Source organism: Ambystoma mexicanum, chromosome 9, assembly GCF_040938575.1.
Source record: "Ambystoma mexicanum isolate Mex_15411 chromosome 9, UKY_AmexF1_1, whole genome shotgun sequence".
Lineage (NCBI taxonomy): Eukaryota > Metazoa > Chordata > Amphibia > Caudata > Ambystomatidae > Ambystoma > Ambystoma mexicanum.
This window is the reverse complement of record NC_090931.1, coordinates 103,490,782-103,511,353: the sequence shown is the minus strand read 5'-3', so window position 1 is coordinate 103,511,353 and position 20,572 is coordinate 103,490,782. Positions and strand designations below refer to the sequence as shown.

Here is a 20,572-nt window from a genome sequence, read left to right as displayed (position 1 = left end):
GGCAGCATGGTGGTGGCTGCCCGGGCCCATCAAGAACCACCCAGCCAGGACCACGTGTGGGGGACGGCCCCAACTGGTGGCCAGCGAGGTGGGCTGTTCATGATTAAAATCCTCCCGGGCTGCGTACACCAGGAGCAGCCCAGGATGGAATGCAGAGACACGCAGTGGAAGCCCCGAATTGGCCACTGCCAACCCGGTTGAAGAGGAGGCAGTGTCCAAGTCCTTGGTCACTCCGTTGAGCGGCCTGGGTGAAGAAAGCCCCAGGCTGCCCAGTGGAGCGGCCCGGTTGAAGACGCGGCCCTGCCCCTGCATTTCCACAATGCTTTGCTGACGGTGCGGGTCAGGAGGAGGCCTGATGCTCTGCAATGAGCGCAGTGGCGTCCTCATAGCAATGGGGATGGCGCCGGCTCTGACAATGGTGCCCGGACCGCACAGTGACTTTGGATGGGCCCCCTAGCCAACATAGCCCACCCATGAACTGAAAAAAGGCTGCGGGTCACAGCTGTGTTGTCGAGTGGGCCACCCAGCCAACAGGGCCCGCCATGAATTAAAATAAATACAGCGGGTCACAGCGATGAGTGTGGGCGGACCCCAGGTGCATAGGGGGCTGCCCAAGACAATAAAATAATGCAGGATGTGCGGTGGCCCCACGTGGTGGACGGGCCACCCTGGAAGAAATGGAGGGGCCCAGGCCTCACCCGTCATTTGTGGGGCAGGGCATAGTTCAGCCAGTGTCATCAAGAGCAGCCCTGCACATTGAAAAGACCTAAAAGTACTGTGAAGGGGTGGCTGTCTGCAGCAGTCATCCCATTGTTATGAGTGTTTTATGTTGTGTATATGTTGTGAGTCTATGTATGTATGTATTACGAATTAGTAGTTATGTGTCTATGGGAATAATGTTATGTAGGGTAAATGTTAAGTAGAGGGAAATACAGAGTTGGGGTATTAGGGGAATGTTAAGTAAGATAACTGCTAAGTAAGGATAGATAGGACATTATGTAGTTGGCCATGGGCATTCATTGGGGGTAGAGGGGAGGCACCCTGGTGTGAGGTGGTTGTATAGGTTGGCAGTCTGCCCAAGGCCTCCTTGCAAGGTAGGACCATCCACAGAGGCCATGCTCTGGCCTCACTCTCCATGTGGGTGGTACCTGAGTTTAGGAAGGGGATTGGTTGCGACAAGCTCATCCTTAGGTTCCCTGGGACCCCTCCAAGGAAGGGTGCGCACCGTAGCTGGTTCCCGCTTAGATGGAGCTCATGCCTGGGTAATCCTAGTGTCTTATAAGGGTATGTTTAATAAAGCAGGACCACGTTGAGTGTCTGTGTCTGTTAATCATCAAGGAACTCTGGTTGTGGCCCATTTCCTGTATTAACATTTTTTATATTTGCAGGTTGGTCTGCGCTCCACCAGAGAAGCTGGTCTGGGATGGTGGGGTGGTGTCAGTGGGTCAGGTCCTGGCACGGAGTATTCATAATACTGTGCTGAAAGGGACCAGGGAAAAACAAAAGAAAGAAAATCAGGGGCTGCATTTGCTAATACTTTGTCTTCATTGGAAGAAGCTGCTAAATCAGAGATGGTGTGCTATACAAGACTACTGTACATTCCATAACATTTTTGAAAATGCTTACAAATAATGGCTCCTACCGGTCAAACCATAAATACAACATCAAATCACCTTTTTGTCTTTTGAATCGGTTCGAACCAGATTAAATCATATGCAACAACCAGTTTGAATAAGCACATGTGGACAACAATCTAAGCAAAGGCCTCCAATCAAACAAATTGAATAAAATCAAATAAAGACAAAGAAAATCAAAAATGAATTTGGTGAAAACAGAATAAGGTACAAATATTCCAAAGGTTTAAGTCAGTATGCGCAAACACATACTCTTTCCCATTAAGAAGCTCACATCCGCTTCCAGTCTTTAAGATCCTATTGAGTTTCAAGTCTGAATTCTCTGAATCATTTTACGAGACTCGTTTTCTTAATCCGATTGAATCTGGTGGAAGCAAGTTAACCCTTCCCTGGTTTCAGCCTTTAATGTTAAGTGATCACCTGTGCACGCGGGCAGAGAGGTTATTTCCGGTGATGCTTATTTTCCTGTGCCAATTTGGCCTTTAAGTCGCTTTTTTAACATCGCAAAACCTACCGGCTTTACAGCGTCATTGCATCATAAAAGGCCTTTGCAGAGGATTGAATGAAGGCAATATCGGGTTGGAGAGAACCCAGTTCCAGTTGGGACATTATTGCACAGCACCAGTCTGGACTTAACGATGTGTTCCCAAGTATGCACCTGCCACCTGACAGCCTGCACTTTATTACTGACGTCCAAATGGAATATAGAGATTGTGTACAGATTTGGTTACATTGATTTGTAATCAGTAAACCCAGGGGTGGCGCAGCTGGTTTCCATTTTTTATGTGTACAATATCTGTAACTGTTATATGATGGCTGTGCAGCTGTGCAGCTTCACCCAAAATACCTGGCAAAAATATCCACTGTGACATTTGCTGTTTCGCGATCAATACGTCAAATTATGACCTTTGTACTACTCCCAATTTCAATATTATCTCTCTCTGTTGACTCCTCTTAACGTCAACCTGCAATCTGATCTTCTGTCGGTCTCTTTTCCAAATTGTGCTTCACCCAGGGCCGAGAAACATTCCTATGTGGTGTAAGTTTGCATGAATAATATTGCAAGCAGAGGCGTTGCTTGGGGTGGGTTTAGGGGGCTATAGGACCGGATCTTTAGGTTGTAGCCACGGATAGATGCTCAGGAGCTACAACCAAAAGGCTAGCTAGCCCCGAGTCCGGACTGTCCCAACATTATCGTAGACCTGCATCTTTTGCAGACCTAGTAACACCCCTGATTGCAAGCGTCTTTGGAAACAGTTGGCCAAGGTATTGGTTAACATAGTTTAGGCATTGACTTCATGCCCTTTGTAATGACTCTGACCGATGCTGTCCTAGAAAAACTCTTATAACAACAAAAAAGACTTGTGGTGCAGCACGCGACTCGCCAAATAGTAAAATCCAGAGAGGGGTTTTAAATATTCCCCAAAGATATGTATGTGAAACATTCAAACTTCAAACGATACAAAACAACGCTCTCAGAGCAGCCACTGGAATACCCAAACAAGAGCACATCACTGAGGCGAGAAAACAGGCACACTGGCTCCCAGTAAGAGAAAGAGCTGTATTCAAAGCACTTGCCACCACCCACAAATGCATCCATCTCACTGCTCCACCTTATCTCTCTGATAGGATGCACCTCACCAGATCTTCTGGGCCTACCAGAACCCCACACACAAACATGCTCACGACCTCCAGAGTCAAGAGAGCCAGAGCAGGTGGGGCTAGCTTCCCATACCTAGCTGCACTACACTGGAATGCCCTACCACCACCCCTGCAAGCAGAAGTCTCTCACCTAGCATTTCATTAAGCAATGAAAACCATGCTATTCAACTAAACCTAGCCTGCACCCCACCATCACTGGAACGCATCAACGTGCCCTAAACATAAACTTGTTTATGAATGACTCTGTAACAAATACTGTGTAACACATTTTCAATGTACATCAATTTCAACATATACCCGTTATCTGGCTAGTTGTAACCTGCCTCCATCACATGTAACCTTATGTATGTAACCCTGTAACCTTATGTATGTAACCTTGCGTAACTAAGTCTGCCACAAGTAACAATGCCACAATGCCTTTGGGCTGTATGTGCGCTATACAAATGTAATAAATAAATAAATACATACATACATAAATACCTCGCGTGATTTTTAATGGGGATCTTTTGCCCATTTTTGTTCATTCTGAAAAACTAAAACTTTGTGGGGTAATGAGCTAAGCCCCACTGCAACGAAAGAACATTAAAACTCATGCAGTTGCTGTCTCCAAATTGGGTTCCATCCATCTACATACTGTAAACCTGGGGCGGGGGGTGGGGCAGGGTGGAAGGTTTCGATAGTCGAAGCAAATTTACATTTGCTAAAACGTAGAAGACTGTTTCCACATTGAATCTTCAAAAACATTGAATAAAATGTTCTTGTTTCCTGTCTGGCTCAGAGGTGCTCAAACATTCCGGGACATGCACATTTCACTGCTGATTGGTCGCTTTGAACTGTGATCACTGGATGGCGTGGTGCACACATCTGCTCTGTGCATCTCCCCGTGCATGGAATCCACAAGCATTGCTGTCCACATCAATTTTTGATCCGGGTGGAGAGGCTGGGATATCTTTGAATTCCACCTGATTTTTCAGACAGGTGGCTTGTGGACCGTGAAGGTGGTTGTGGTTGTGGTGGGTCTTCTCTAAAGTACTTACCGTTAAGTTCTGCGTGTGGGTGTAAGTCCTGTGTTCTGACTGTGCACAATGATGTGTAGGTGAAGTGTCTATCAGAGGAAAGGCTGACAGGTATCAATGTAATATGTATTTCTTTAGTTTGGCCAATAGAATCCTACTACGCCCTCAAATCCTTTGAAAGAAGGCCCCTCTACAGCGGTGGAGTACTTCTAATCAATGCATTCATTATGTAATTGACATGATCCATAACATCTCAAAACATACTTCAAAGATGATAGCGGCCACCTTGATGCAACTGACCGATATCGTTCAAGGATTTTTCTCAGCCTTATTATGGTGTGACAGAACCAATCACTGCGCGGCACATTGTACAACGCGCCAAACTGCGCAACGCGTGCTTTTGTAAATTTCCCATCGGTTAATATGCTGTTTTTTCTTTGAAGTGTTAAAGTGCACAATCCCATGAATATCAAATACGTTCTTTATTTATAAAACCTTTCTCTGAAAGATGATTTATTCATACAATGCGTTATGGGTAATTCCGCTGGACATTTGTAATGAATAACATTCTGTCTTAATGAAGCACCCTGGAAAGGTTGTTTCTGGTTGGCTAGGCAATAAAAGGCTGATGACAACCCGTGCATGCTTGTTTGCCAGGCTGAGCATTCTGAACCTTTTCAGAGAGTTCCAATTGGATGGGTGCAACTTAATGTTCGCAAAGTCTCCAACTATGATAATGAAACATGCCAAATGGTGATAAATGTGCTCAGTATATTGTAATATCTATATGCGTAGCCCATGTGTCTGCAACCTGTGGCTCTCCAGTTGATTTGGACAATGGATCCCATTATGCACCACCATTGACTGTGCTGGGTAGGGCTGATGGGAGTTGTGGTCCAAAAATCCTCCTGGAGAATGCAGGGTTGCAGATCCTTGGTCTAGCCAGATAGTGTGTCAGAATCTGCAATCTGGAAACAGCTGGCTAGGTGAGAAACTTCTGTCATGTCTTCATTCCTGAGCAAATCAACCCACCTTCCAACCTACAAGCACCCTCATTATGTACAGATGGACTCCCAAACACAGCAGTTTTCTGCCTGATAGCACCCTCCCACCGCATTAACCTTGGCCCGCTACTTCTTTACCCCAAGCACACTTACCCTCTCAGACTAGCTGCTCCCCGGGTGTCCCAATGTTGTCATCTAAAAGACCTAGGGGTTTGCCCTTCTGATAAAACATACACCCAAGTATCAGCCCCATTTACCACCTAGAACTGCCACTCAGTACTCAAGTACTTCCGTCCTACACTCACCAACACCAGAGAATTTGCACCTGTCTTTCTCTCTACCCCACCAAATCACACCAGGTTTTGCAGAACAATGGTATGGTATGGTAATGTTTACTTGTATAGCGCCTATACACAAGGCAAATGTTTCAAAGCGCTCAGAACAACGTGCCACGATGCAGCCACATTACGGCAGAGGTGTTCTATAGACTTCCACTGCACTTTATATTGCACACCATATATATATATATATATCCTTTTTTGGTATATGTAATCATTTCAGGAGCTTGCTTCCATATTATACTCCGTTGTCATCAGTTTCAAGGGTCAGTGGGCCACGGTCCATATGATGATATCATATCATATCGTGTTGTGGAGCGGCTAAACTGTAATGATAGTCGCCCACAAGTCACAGTAAAGGTCCAGTAAGCACAAGTTGTCACGAGGTGCTCATCGAGTAAGCTTTAATATAATGCCAAGGAGACTGAGGGTTGTCTTGTACACCCTCTCACATTAAGGCATATTTCTATTTAGGTATAGAAATATATTAGGACAGGGGTCTACACCCTTTGGTTCTCCAGATGTTTTTGGACTACTATTTCCATCAGCCCTAGCAAGCATGTTCAGTAGTGAGGGATGATAGGAGTGACTGTGCAAAACATCTGCAGAGCCGCACGTTGCAGACCAATGTAACAGGCTAGACCTTCATTGCTGCTCTTTGGAGGGATTCTCTTTGTAGATGGACGTGGTTTGGGAATGAGTTGTGATTTTACACTGAGGTGGAGGGTGAGTTCACTAGCAATATGATCAGGGACGTCATTACACCAAAATGCTAGGCGTAGCGGAAGTGACATCGCACAACCCTTGACCTCTGATGACATCACAGGAAGTGTTGTCATCTGACCCCATTCAGAAGTGACATCACAGGAAGCGATGGAACACGACCTTTCGCCCCTTGACAAAGCAGGAAGTGGCATCACATAGCATTGTTTCTAAGTGCACTATGAAAAATATGGCTAACGATATCACTGTAATGTGATATACATTGCATAAAAGAATGGATCGCCATATGTATCATTAACATCAGTGCGTATAGGCCTAAACTACCAAATTACTGTAAATGTAAGCAGCCGTCCAGCACCAAACGTTAATAATGTATTATTATTATTTAGCACTTACGCTTAAGCGCTTCCTATAGAACAGATATGAAAGGTTATTTATAACGTGCTTAATACCCAGAGGTTTCTAAGCGCAACCCGGGGATCTAACTTGTGTTGCTCTGTGTTGTCTTGCTTCCAATGCAAGCACGTTGCCCCCTAAAATATACAATATCACCCACCCTGTGTTGGTACATATTTCTCAACCTCAGCAGGAAGAAAGACTGAGTTGACCATGCCAGGAGTCGAACCTGCAATCTGCAGATCACAAACACATTGTAGCATAGAGCGCTGTAACCACTGAGCTATCCTACCGGACATAGACAGAAAACCAGCCACTCCAGAAACCAAGCGCCACTTGCTGCTGGCCACAGCCGAGAAGCCCCAATAAAAAATAAAAAAAGTGTTGTTTTCCTTTTTTTTATAGGTAGCAAGGGAGACCACAGGGGTAGCAAGGAAGACTTCAGGGGTTGCAGTTGCGACCCCTGTGGTGCCCTTTATGACGTCCCTGAATATGATAACATACTGAGAACAGAAACAGACAGAATATCGCAAGACAGAGGGGTGTTGCTGCCATACTGAAGGTTTATACCTTTATAAAAATAGGCAATTTCGGCCAGCAGGCCGCATATGCCGCAGCACCACCAGTAGCCACCTCTGGAAGTTCACCTCTAGAACAGAGCCACTGAGCAACGCACTGTGGGGGTGTCCAGTTAAAGTTTAGAAAACAAAAGGGTCGAATGCAAAAGGGTAGAGTCAATTTGACTGAAAACAAAAGGGTCGATTTTTTTATATATTTTTTTTGGGGGTTTCTGTTTTTGTAAAAAAAGTGTTTTTTACCACAAATAAATGGGCTTTTGGGGGGAACCCCCCCCCCCAAAAAAAAACAACAACAAAAAAATTCGACCCTTTGGTTTTCAGTCCTTTTGATTCGACCCTTATGTCATTCGACCCTTTTTTGCTATCCTTTGACCTATAACCCATTGTGGGTATGAACATTAGCTCAAGGCATGATTTTAGCTCCAGAACATTGTAAATGCAATGATGCTTGAAATTATAAACTCTCATTATAAGACACATGCTGAACTTCCATAGTCGTTGGGCAGTGCACAGTTGAGAGACATGAGTATTTTAGAACATCAAGTTAAAAAACAAAAAAGGGAGCACAGATCCCAGAAATGGTGGTTTGCACAAGCAAACCCCTTCCCAAAGTCCCTCATTTGTTTGTGTTCAGATGAAGAGACAAAATAAGACACTCAACAACTACAATTTCTACCATTAGCGACCAATATTTTGTAACTATACCTGCATCTAACTAACCAGAATTCAAATGCAACTAATTGCACAAGAGTCAATCCTGGGTCTCTTTAAAAGATATGAAAAGTTGATGAAGCATCGAGACATCAAATGGAAGAACGACCTCTTAAAAAAAATATATATATATATATATAAATTGTCAAGGAGTTCCCCCCTTCTCACCTGAGTCCGTTCTTTACCGGTGTCCTTGGATGCTGCCTTCTTTTGGATGGATCGGCTTTTGAAGAAGGCGGCCCGTGTCTCTGCCGAATCCAGTATGCGTTCAGATTTCCAGGAGGCTGAATCCAGGAATCCTGGAGGCAAGGTAAGTTCGCTAGAACTATAATCCAGGAGGAAGAAGAAGGGGGGGGTTCGAGGAAGGGAAAGCGAAGTGGAAAGGAGAAGAAACGCGAGCTACGGAGCACACGTCTGGTCGCTACTTCGCAATAGCATTGAGACACGCAGAGCCGCGGAAGGCGTGGTCTAGAAATAGAGAAAGGTTACATCCAACACATGGAGCGAGAAGGGAATGCGCTGGACGGCCATATTGGAGGTATTAATGTGTATAAGCCCGTTGTGACAGGGAACATGAGGCCCAAAAGGGGCGCACCCTGTGATTCATGACATATATATATATATATATATATATATATATATATATATATATATATATATATATATATATATATATATATATATATATATATATATGTATATATACATATATATATATATTATATATATATAAGAAACACAGCGGTTGCAGTGTAGTGAAAAGAAGTTGAGGGTGGCTATCTCTGTAGGGGGCATGGATAAAGGGCTATATGTCGTGCTTTCTTGTGTGAACATGGGGTGGAGACATCAAAGAAGCTTTTGAAACACTCGAGTTTGTGATGATATACATTTAAAATAATTTCTGCAGTAATAGGCATAAAATCGACGTAACACATTTTGGGACATGATGTTCCTAAACTCCTTGCTCCTAGCCAACTTAATGTGTCGTTATAATTTCAGATGTATGCAGGTCCAGTAACTTAAATGTACCTTGCCACCTTTATAAAAGTTATAATACTACTTTAAACAATGTCCTCATTTTCTGGTCCCAAATAATGGCAATGCCAGTTCAGAAGAGAAGTCAGATTTCCAAGTGGCAATTCCATTCTAAGGGATCATGCTGGCAGTGGAATGCCGGCAGTGGTATGCGGCAGTTGAATGCCGTAAAAATGCCAGCAGTAAAAATGCCGGCAGTGGAATGCCGTCAATAAAAATGCTGGCAGTGGAGCAGCTGCTTACCCCAAGACAGTGGGGAAAGGGAGAGAGTCTAGATGCTGGAAGGTGTATAGGGAACACGAGGTACACACTCCCCTGCAGAAAAACAGACCCAAACTTTGAATCCCACCGCCAGCAATTTTACCAATGGAATTCCATATCTGACTTTTCCACTTAGAACAAGCAATTACATGGTTCCCAAAAACAGGTTATTACGCCAGCCTGCCTGCTACACCTAAGCAGGTAAGAATCTCAGCGTGTTAACTGTGACATCGTCACACAATATCAAACACGCTTTAAATTACACTTAAATAGCATAGCCGGGTATACTCCCCAATTTGTTTTGAAATGTTTTGGTACTGGATAGGTTAAAGACTTTGATCAAAATGTCCAAAAAACATATTCTGGCCCAGGGAATAAAGCCAAAATACACCTAGCCGGGTGTCTTAGGTTTCATTCAAGGTGTAATCATTTCTGGAGGATGTGTCTATTTTGCATGTCTTTTTTGCTACGTCTAGTGCACCTGTGCTAAGGTTTATGATGCACTTCCCCCAAGTCCTGCTCTTGACCTTAAACCACTTCCCTAAGCAGGGTGTCTTTGTTCCCTTTACAATGTAATTGCTGGACATTTAGGCTGACTTCTTTCCTCTCTGACCGACCCTCCCAGGTCCAACTTGGGTCCTTTGTCTCCACTATCTTTTTCTCTACCTGTGATGTCCCCCAGGGGTCTAACCTCTCTCCCTGGCTGTTCAACCAAAACCTGGTACTCCTTGCCCACCACATTGCCGCTCTCTGCCCCAACTTTCAGTGCTATGCAGATGACATACAGCTCATTTTCAGGCTACCCTCGTCCACCTCCTCTCCTTCCCTCATCTCTGACTGTCTGTCTGCTGTCCAGGAGTGGTGTGCCACCAATGACTTCTGACTTATTGCCAGTAAGACTGAGATTCTCCTCATCAGCACACCTACTCCCTCCTTTCCTGTCTCTCTCTGGCCAGCCTCTCTTGGCCCTCTTCCTGCTCCCACCTGTGAGGCTAAAAACCTTGGGGTCATCTTTGACTCCACACTCTCCTTCTCTCCTCACATCTCTGACGTCTCTAAGAAGTCACACTATCAACTGCACCTCCTCAAAGGTATTCTTCCTTTCCTCTCCTTCCCCAAGAAGCTCACCGTCTCCAGGGTGCTGGTTCTCTCTAGGCTGGACTACTGCAACAGCCTCTTTCTAAATCTGCCTGCTTCTACTCTCCACCCTCTGCAACTCATCCAGAACAGGACTGCGAGACTTGTCCTTGGCCTCAAGCCCAAAGATCGTAGCTCTCCAGGACTGAAATCTCTGCAGCCTCCCGGTGGCTGCGAGGATGAAGTACAAAACCCTCTGCATTGTCCACAAGGTCTTCTGTGGCACGGGGCCTCATTACATTCAACTCTCTCTTCCTAAATGTCTTCCTTCTCAAGCACTTCGCTCAGCCGCCTCCAATTCCCTCAGGGTCAGTCGCTTCTCCAAGCAACGAGTTGGTGGTAGATCTCTTTCTTCAGCTGGGACCTCCCTCTGGAACAGCCTCCCTGCCTCCCTCAAACGTGAGGAGAACCATCTCCAGTTCTGGAAGCACCTCAAAACCTTCCTCTTTGCCTATGCTTTTTCTCCTCCCATCCCCTGCTGACTTCCTGGCTGTAACCTGATCTGCACTGGTTACCTGGACACCCTCTGATCTCGGGCACAGGTCCTCCCCCGCCAGTCTCACACACCTGTACTTCCTTCCTGGCAACCCCTGCACTTGGGGACTGTTTCTGTATCCCTGCAGTCCCCCTACCAGCACTTGACACCTGATGTCTGCACTTACCCTTGCAGGCCATTACCTTACTTAAAGCTTTTATCTATTCCCTTGTACTGCACTCTCCCTTTCCCCTTCCCCCTGCACTTCCCCCTTCCCCATCCCATCCACTTGCGTGATCTGAATGACACCTGGCCTAGTAAAATCGCCACTGTCTGTCCTCCCTTTGTCCCCCTCCTTGCCTCGTCGCGCCCTGAAACACCGGTGTATAGGCGCGTTATAAATGCCATATCATATCATATTATATCATGTGACCATCAAGTACGAATGGATCAAGATGTCACTCAAGTGACCGCCGAGTTCTGACGGATTGGGATAAGAACTCAAATTAAACCCATTTCGGCATAATCCCCATGGAGGCTTTTCAGTGCTTTTCCCAAGAAGCCAGGTCATTATTATTTTTATGTTTTTTAATTAAAATGTTTGTAATGCCCCACTCACCCATAGGTCTCAGGGCACACATAAAAAACACAGACTATGGGGTCAGACCGATTAGAATCCTGAAATACACTGAAATCTAGGTGAATAATGTAGACGCGTGAATTATACAAAAGGTCTAGCTGGGTAACCCAGAACTCCCTGCATATTGCATGAGGAGTCCTCTGGATTAAAGCAAAGCCACTTTCTGACTGTCTGAACAACCGATGCATTTGAAATAAAAAGTTCAGGGTGTTTTTTAGAGCCAAGACTTGTTTGGATAATGGTGCTTGTGATTGTACAACAGTCCTGTCATATCCCCACTGCATTCTATCTTAAATTGAACACTTGTGTACGAGCGCGATAGAAATAAAATATCAGATCATATCATATCATAACCCAACTCAGGATGTTATATGCCAATTTCTGTACAGAACGTGTGCCCCAATACAGGTCATAGGGCTAAAGACGTAAACAGTGTGCATTGACATCTTTCTGGGTGGATGCAGGGACAGAGTGTGTAGCACTCTGAGCTTCATTAGTAAACAAAGGCACTCGCCCACATATGTTCTAGCATGCAGTTGCCATGTTGGAGCAGTAGCTCGCCCCTCCACTGCTGTCCTCCACAGTGTCACGATTTTAGGGGTTGCAGCTGCAACTCTCACCAGCTCCTTGTAGCTGATTGGTACACTATCCATGGCAGATGTGTGACTTACAAATACCCATCAAAATTACATAACATAATAGACACGGGACATGAAAGGTTGAACAGGTTCTTTAAGCACATGATTCTCGTTATAATAATAATACATTTATTGTGAATTAGTTCAAATTGAACTTTACACAATCAATATAAAATACAGAATATATCTAATAAATTAAATTAAATTAATACCTACATTCAATCTACACATTACACTTTAAATAAACATAACATTTAAACATATATCATATAAATCCGAGTGCAATGCAACACATGACTGCCTAAATAAGTGGTACAGGTCTCACTTGTTATACATCCCGTGCAACCCATGCATCCATAGTGGTACCTGTGGCAGGATAATCACAAGGGACACTAGGCACACTAGGCACTAGGCACCTTACTAGCATCATGCGTCAGGCCTAAAGGCCAAACGGATAGACATCAAGCATCTGGCCTGGAGACCAGAAGAACAGGCATCAAGCGACAGGCATGTAAACCAGGCCCTAGGAGACCACTCTAGAGTCCACTATGGCCAGTTGATTTGGTAATAGACTTTTGACTCTGACCCAGACCCTATATAATGCCAGTTGGGTCCCAATAGAGTCTGAATGTAAACAGTAGTCCCAGAAGGACTCTCCCTTGATGGTATCATAGTTGCTTACCAACTTTCCCAACAGGCACATATATAATGGACCTAATTGAGGGCACATTGTTAAAATGTGCCTGGTGGTTTCAAGATGTTCATCCTTCTTACAGATACGACAATACCTGTCCTTTACTGAAATACCCAGCCAATGCCCCGTAATCGCTAGTACTTGGAGTTGGTTTGTCCTTAACCTTAGCATGAAATGCCGTACCTCCGGGTCAGGGCATAATAACAGGTATTGTTGGGGCTTTCTGTATCTATGAATTACATGCATTACCGCTTCATACCCCTTCAGGGTGGACAGATAGATGTAATTCTGCGTTCAATTCCATCTGTTGATTTTATGCATAAAGGATTTTTTTAAATGTATGAATGTCATAGGGCACTTCTTATCATAAGACCAGTCTATTTCGGTAAAAATTGACTCATTTAGCTGCTTATAACTGTTACCCTAGGGCGACTTTTCATTATCGAAATTAGTACTGGCCAAGCTAAGCAATCTACATGTAGAAGTAGAAACAGTTTTCAAGTAGAACACACCTCGGGCTCGCAAGGCCATACCTTTCAATGAGGTGAAGCCTAGCTCCAGTCTCAAGTACTGGACAGAACAGGCTGGGCCCATACCCAGTACTGCGCACCAATATTGGCCCTCTAACACATTGAGCCAATTCAAATCCTGTATGGCTAATGCCTCCAGGCCATTCAGGATTGCCGGAGCGAAGCACTGCTGATAAAGATTAATAATACCCGCAATACTAAACCCTGCAGAGCTTTTGGCAAATTTACAGGCCTGCAAGGTAAGAAGTTTAGCCCGCCTCTTCTTCTGAAGAATAATCAGGTCATAGTTAGGTCGAGTATCAAATTCTAGCCCAAGATATGGGTAAGATTGTTCAATGCTTATTCTGCCCAGGCTAGTTTCGACCCCTGAACGACGGGGGCCACTTTTGATTATAGCCAGGATTTTTGTTTTCCTCAAATTGATGGTAAGCCCCAGTTGTGCCGAATACAGGGATAACTCCTCTAGCATGCTCTTTGCTCCCAACAATGTACGATCAAACAGTATTAAATCGTCAGCATAGAGTATGCCTACAATGGGGGTATCCCCCAACCTTGGTGGGCAGTTAGCCTTGGCTGCCATCCGGGGTAACAAGTCAGCTATATACAAATTATAGCACAGAGGTGCCCCCACGCAGCCCTGTTTAACTCCCATGTTGATAGAAATGGGATCAGTACTCTCTCCCTCATTATTGAGCCTGACCCTGGCACTGTTGTTACTATGCAGGCTCATCAATACATGTACTATCCAGCCCGGGCATTTTAGCTCTCTTAACTTGTCCCACAGGGTCTCCCTTATAACTTGATCAAATGCACTACAAAAGTTCACAAAAAGTATGTATAGAGTAGCATTTTCATTACTCAAGGTATTATTAATCAATAGGTCCAGGACCCTGATGCTATGGGTTGTCCCAGAACCAGGTCTAAAACCCGCCTGTGCATAGTTCAAGATTTTGTTTGTTACAACCCAGGTTTCGAGTTGCTTGAGGACAAGAGTCATAAATATTTTGCTGGTGACATCTAACATGGAGAGAAGTCGGTAATTACCAGCGATACAGCGATCTCCCTTTTTATGTACTGGTATAATTACAGACCTTCTCCATGAGGACGGGATCACAGCAGACCTACAAATGCGTGAGAAGAGTGTCAAAAGGATATGTGCCCACTTATCCGGGTCACTTTTCAATACTGAATTTGCAAGCCCATTAGGGCCCGGGGCGTTGGAGGGTTTAAGTGCTATAATGGCCTGCTTTATCTTGTTATGACTTAAAGGTAAAGACCATGTATTTGTGTTTAATGTAACAGCTGGCGCGGGTGTGTTTACATCATAGAACTTATTTTGAATGTGTTCTACCCACGGCTCCTCCCCAAAGGGATTAACTATTCTCGGTCCCTGGTCTCCTCCTGCCTCTCCTAGTGTTTGCCAGAATCTTCGAGTGTTTCTGCTCATAAGAGTCTGTATAAGGTTTTCCCATTTCACACGTTGTTGGGACTTACGATAGTGATAGAGCCATGAGTGGTACTGCCGTTTGATGTACTTAATCTCAATCAGCCTCTCCTGCTGGTTCCTGATGTTACTAGAAACCAGCCTGCAAGCACGAATTTCTTGACGCATTAATCGTCTATGGTCCCGAATCCTGATGTCAAACTTGCCCCTTTCCACAGCTTTCCATCTAATTTTGGGAGAGTGTGGGCGCTTAAAGAGGAACTCAGTAAGAGATTGTAACCACACCTCTATCTCCTCTGGGGATTTCCCCCTTAGTTCACTCTTCATACAGCATCCCTCAGGAAAGACCAGGGTCCTCATTCTTTCAATATTAAGCTGAGACCACCTTATCTGATTCCCTTGCTTATTTATGGACACATTACTACAAACGTTCCCCAGGCCCTTTCCCCCACCCTCGCTCAGGGTCAGCGTGACTGGTGCATGATCACTATAGGTATTAGGTGTGATGTGAATGCCAATGACTTTGTCCAAAATACATTCAGAAACCACCATGTAGTCTAGGACCGCCCTCTTGGTCCCCATTACCCATGTGCAATGGCCAGGGTTGTCACCAGTTGTACGACCATTCAAGATAATGCACCTCCATTCGTTCAGGTAGTCTACCCATGCCTTACCTTTGGTATTAGAAGTTGCTTGTGGCATATAACAATAATCAGTTACATTCTCATATTTGCCACAACCTTCTAGATCTACACATCTCGCATTCAAATCCCCACACAAAATAATAGGATTACTTTCGTCGTCTTTGACCCTGTTCGTTAGAACAATGTCCAACTGCTCAAAAATAGACTCCGTCTTCAAAGTTCCTGGGGGATCATATATGTCTATGCTCAACAAGTCTTATTCCTTTCCTCCTTTCGCCTTTATGGTCACTGCCACGGCTAACACATTATCACCAGGCTTGGGGTTATTTACCAGTCTGGGGTTATATGTCGACTTTATGCTTATATGCTCCCCCTTGGTGGCCTCTGCTTGAAAAGTCACAAACCCATTGAATTCCACCTTAAAAGTAATCCGGGTGTCTTGTAACACAATAACCTCATGAGAGAACAGTATTTCCTGGGCACTGCCTCCGTTAAGCCAATGGCTGCACCCCCTAGTGTTCCAGCTCACAATTGACCAATTTCAATCTGAACATATGTTTGTGGCAATCATGTTCTTTAACCATTCCCAACCTTGTTTATGACTGTATTTAGCAACTGGCTTCAGTTCACCCTTAGGGCCCACTGGGTTAAGTCTAGAGCAATTACATTTGGCACATCCTTCCTCAGTAATTTCCGTACTTAATGGGATATCTAGATCATAACCCAAGTGACCCAGGGATGCAGAGTGTGATCTAATAAGTTCTATGGGCTCCGGTAGACTACAATGAACTCTGGTGGTCTTAGTGTTCAATGTATGCAACGGTTCCACAAAATCAAAGTCACCCGAGTTGAGTATCCTAAGGGAAGGAACCTTGCTGAACAATTACAGAAGTGAAGCACGATTCAGCCGCTGTCCATTTGCGACTGCCTTGGGGGTGATAGTCAAAGTTCTTTGTGGTAACACCACAGTAGTATGGAGAGGAGAGTGAGCATGGGGGGGGGGATCAGCAGGAAGGGTATCCGCTTTACTAGGGGCCATATTAATAACGGCCGGTGGGGGCTGAGTCGCCTGTAGAGGAGCGGTTGGACCTGTTACATGGTTACAAACCCTGTGCTCCTGTTTTGTAGCTGAGTCCTCCTCCCGAATGGACACTGCACAGGCCGGTCCTTCCTCAATCAGCCAACTGGTAAGTGTACCCCCGGTCTGTTGCGACCGTCTTTTGCATCTTGCAGCTCTTTTACGTTGTTTTATTTGACATATTAGAGCTACCAGGTCGCTAAGTTGAGTTTAGTGTAAGATGATTCACCTCCTGTTTATCACACAACGTTGGCTGAACGCAGGGGTTCTTCATAAAGGCCATTAGTGTTTTCTGCTTGGGATGCTTTCCCTGGGGGTTGACTATAGGCCCTATATCTAGTGAACCCTTTATTAAGTCAGCAAGGGATGGAGTTGGTGCCAAATCCAAGCACCATACACTTGGTTCCACAATGGCACAATCTTGAGACAGCCCTTTTACGACACAAACTTGGGACAGCCCTTTTACAACACGTGGTTTTTGGGGGCCGGCCTCCCGTAAGGCAGTGGTTGCCCTTTCTTTAGGTAAGTTTAGAGTTATTAGATGTTGACGTATATTTGCTATTGCAACCCCTTGTAGCTTCAGGTCTTCATGTATTGTAACGCACAATTTTAATAAAATGATGACCGCAAAATTTAAAATGCCATTATTATGTTTACAGAAGCCTCATGTGTACTATACATTTCCTGTAGTAATGCAGTACCATAGAACATATTTGGGCCGGCAGATAATCTGGCTGCCTCCCCTGCAGCAAGCTGAGGAGTGTCCTCTATTTCAATGGCTGGAGGGGTGGCCCCCACCACCCCTATAAGAGGCACAGTTCCCGGAATTGTCTCATCCCCTAATGAAGGAGGGACTTGGTGCTCCTTTGCTGGAGAAGATGATTGCAACTGAGGCAGAACTTTTTCCATGGCCTCTTCGTTCCTCCCACCCACAGAGGGAGGCGTACGGTCCTGTGAGGCATAGCATAACTGTAATAATGAATCATTATCCAAGTCCAACGGTAAATAACTACTGCCGGCCTCAACTAACTGAGGAATTATGTCCAATGAGGGTGAAGATGACTCCTGGGCTGGGTTTTTTGCCAGGAAAGAAGGCATCCAATGGACCTTTTTTATGGCTCTGTTTCTCTTGACCTTTCGACCCAATGTCTCCCTCCTTACCATTGTTCTGTTTTTCAATACTGGCTTCAATGGGCTGTTTGGTAGAATGCAGACCATAGGGTTTCTTACCCCGATTGCCCACTGCTTTGCCATGGGTTGCAGCTTTTCCCGGCATTACAAGAGGGGCAAAAGGGGGCAAAAATAAAGTAAGGGTATGGGTGTGGTGAATTTGGGGCAGTTGATGGCCCCCCACACGCTCCCTCCACACCACTCCCTGCCTTAATTTCCTATGTGAGTGAAATTTCCAAACACAGCATTAATAGCGTCTACAAACCCTAAACAGGCTTCCCGTGGGGCAAGGTTTAGAGGTATAAGGTGTAAGTACAGCCCAGGTCAGCCAAGACCCGAAACACCCCACTGGGTCAGGCCAAAATTCAAGCTATAGTGCAACTCACAGGCGATGTACTGACCACACACTTACCCTGGCCCTTGTGGAACTTTACATAATAAAGTCCCTGTGTGCCTCTCAATGGCGCTCCACACCGCGTATCTCCACTCGGAGAGATGAGCTCAGCTGGGAGGGGGGGTGAGTACCAATCTTCTGGGTCTCACTCACTCACTCAAGTATCCCAGCGTCGTCCAGGCATGGCACACGTACTCCAGGGTAACAGGGCAGCAAACGCTTGTCGCTCGCTCGAGTTCGCGATCTGATTAGAGTAAAGGACCCACGAATGTGTACCAGCGTACCATTGAGTCCTACCAAGTCAGCGAGTCCGTCAAGCCGCACTGCCTGCAAGCACGAAGAGTACTGACAGCCGCTTCCGACAGACCGACAGCCTCATTACCTCTCTCGTTATCGATTTGCTTTGATTCTGAAGGCGGCGAGTGGAACATGCCAACTGTCTAGCCACAGAAAACAGAGCAAACGCGTGTTCCTTCCTATGGTGAAGAGATGGGCACATGCAGACAACATTATAACTACATTGATTAACGTGCACGTCAAACACCTCGCCAACACCTTCTAGGTTGGCACAAAGCAGAGGCAATCTTTAGCCACATCCCATCCCCCCGCCTTGCTCCTTTGATGGCTCTGCGGGCTGGTAACTATACTGTGGTTGCCCTCTTGGTGGCTACCACTAATGTTGGTGGCAACTGAGTGGCACCTTCCACAGGCCTCTGCCAGTGTGTGTTAGACTCAGTGAGTTCATGGCCTGGCACGGGCAAGCGGATGGGCCACCCCATGCTGGCTATATACCAGAAGAAAAAGAGGAAGTGCCCAGCTTAACAAGGCCCTGCTCATGCCTGCTGTGAACCTGCACCTGCACAAAGACACCAAAGTTGCCATCATGCTGACACTGGCTTATGTACATGTCCGTACCAGCCTCCCTGCTGAACTAGCAAGACACCTGGTGCTCTGCCTGCTTTCTTCATTGCATGCCTGAGCTAACCAACATTATGTGGCGATGCTGCTATTTATTACAGAGCAGAACAATGCCAATGTCATCTTGTCTGCCTAGAGCAGTGTACTGGCATCACCAGCACTAAAGCCCAGCTCGGTCACATTCTGTCTTATTTAATCAACTTAGAAACGAGCGCGGAAGCAGTGGAGTTGCTCACACAGTTGCTGTAGTTTGTGTGATTAATGTTAATGTTAATGGTATTTGTACTGCGCACCGTCACTGCTGCAGTGGTCCTCAGGCACTCTGGTGGATCTGAAAAGGAGGGTGTCAAGAGGGGGTGGGAGTGCTAGTAGGGTGTAGTGGCAACAGGAAAGTGAGAGTTGTGATGTCCTATTAGCCGCTTCAGTTCGGTTTGCACCGTTCACTGAGCTTAAGTGCAGTTTCCGATCGGTGCCAGAATTCCGTTGTGCTGTTGTGGCGGGTTGTGTGTTGTTAGTCTGTTGTTGCAGACTGATTTACAGATAAAACAACACAGTTTCCAAAACACCACATCATAATTTAACAAAGGCTGAGAACAAAAAAGAGTGCTGGTGTTAAGAAATAAGTCCTGGGATTCAGCCCTGGCAATGCTAACAAATGTAGCACTGGCAGAATAGGGACATTTTGATGAGGTAACAATGAACCCAATGGCCTCTATCCTAGGAAGTTCTAAGTCATGCAATTGTGTAACGCCTATTGGCTATTGGATGTGTGGGTTTATATTTGACTAATCATGAAATAAGAAAGGGCAGAAGGGTAGAAAGATGTGGCACCATGTCCTTCCTGTCTGCAAACCTCCTCAACCACCAGCCAATCATGGCCCGGCGGGCACAACCCATCTGGCTCACAAACTAGAGAAGAGCACATGTGCGAAGGGAGGAGACAACAGAGAGAACACTTGAGCAAGTACAGAGGCAGGTGCCATGTTGATTATATCTTATTTCATTGACCAAGAATAAAGAAAAGTTAATTTTGCCACTCAGGTTGGCCTTAAATTGATTAACCATTGCGGCAGTGAGACCCCAAGCCCTCCACCTCTTCCACAGCCCAATTCGCCAAAACTCACCCTTTTTTCATAGCCTTTACTGCAGAGTCTATGAATGGCAATGTTGCTCATTTTCTGTATCGACGATGGCTGCCGCCAGCCTATGTCATGCAAGGGATTAAATCTCCTCCGGTATTTATGCTGTCTCCAGGTACACTGGTGGTGTCTTAATCCAAAGGTGTGACAAACTGGATTCTGCCTCGCAGGAGTCGAAGGATGAGTAGGGGTAAAGTGGCCCACTCAGCCCTCACACTTCTACAAATCAAAACACACCGCAATCATAAAGGTAAAAGAGGGACAAACAAGAGATATACCTCCTTCGTCTTTTGTGGTAAGGCGGGTCGAGGGA

At 45.4% G+C, this 20,572-nt stretch overlaps 1 protein-coding gene across 1 annotated transcript in view; it reads right to left on the bottom strand.

Annotated features, from left to right (window-relative positions):
• The window catches only part of DRD2 (dopamine receptor D2), a 947,704-nt gene that overhangs the window by 484,670 nt on the left and 442,462 nt on the right, over positions 1–20,572 (bottom strand). The window lies entirely within an intron of this gene.